The sequence below is a fragment of the Mandrillus leucophaeus genome, unplaced genomic scaffold (assembly GCF_000951045.1).
Source record: "Mandrillus leucophaeus isolate KB7577 unplaced genomic scaffold, Mleu.le_1.0 Scaffold927, whole genome shotgun sequence".
Classification (NCBI taxonomy): Eukaryota; Metazoa; Chordata; class Mammalia; order Primates; family Cercopithecidae; genus Mandrillus; species Mandrillus leucophaeus.
The window spans coordinates 483,389-484,637 of record NW_012110108.1 but is presented as its reverse complement, the minus strand read 5'-3'; positions in this window follow the sequence as shown (position 1 = coordinate 484,637).

The window sequence follows — 1,249 nt, the reverse complement described above, 5'->3', positions numbered from 1 at the left end:
GAGACCACAGGCTTTCTATCATTTTTCTTGTTTAACATGAAAATGTCATTTCTAATAGGAAGTAATAAAATTAAGAAACCATTTCTATCTTCTGTTTAACATTTTGAATTCATTTCAGTTTTCTTTGACAGTTTTTCCTCAGCAAACCTTGTTGTTAGTCTCCCAGTTGAATATATTGCACAAAAATCTTTAAAAAATTTGTATCACTGATTAAAATTATAATTTGTTTTCTATTACTTAAAAATGTGGTCAATAAAATTTACAGTATTTTAGTATCATTACTTCTTATTTCCGCTTTTGAAATCATGGGCACACACACACACTCATCTTGCTTGCATACTTTAGACATTTATTAATATGTTAAGTACAAGGAAGCAAAATTTTAACAGATAAAAATCATAATTTTAGATATACTAAAAAACTTTTGCTTCATTGTGAAGCTTTTATTTTGTATAAAACTAAACCTTACATAATTTTGTTCTGGTACAAAATAGTTTGAATACATATCCTGTTTTAAACTAGTCTAAAATTTAAGAAGATTTACATATTACTTTTAGGTAATGATAGAAAGAAGCTTATTTTCCACTCACAGAAACTTAACATATCTTAGTTATATATTATATATAGTTATATAAATAACTATATTTCTATGTTGGATGAAATCTGTATATGTATTTGTGTATGTGTCTATTCATCATCTGTCATTCTATAGAGAGAATATTATGGGATTCACAAATATGGAGATCCACTTAGCACTTATAACAAAAAAGTATATATTGATAATGGTCTAGGCTTCTTTTCTTTATTAATAGATTAATTTCACAAACATACCAAATTAAAATGAGTAATGAAAGTTTTTTTGCTTTTCAAATGAATTAACTTACATTTTTAAAAAATTATATCATATCTTTTACATATTTCCTAGAACACCAGTAGCATTGTGAAGGGAATTTCTATAAGAATAAATTAAAATTATAAAACTGTATGTTCTGTGTATAACAAGTAGAATATCAGATTGATATTTATAAAGCCATTCCAATGTATCTAGGTATAATTTTATTTCTTGAAGAAAACTCAAGAATAATTTTAGTTTTCAAAATATTTTTGAATCTTGTAATTTTAAAGAAGTGTTCAAAGGAGGGGATGTCAGGAAGACACAATAAAATTATTTTCAGTCGAATGAGAAATATATTAAATAAATATGCTTGCAAACTTTTAGGAAAAAGAAAATGATGCAGAAGATTGCAAA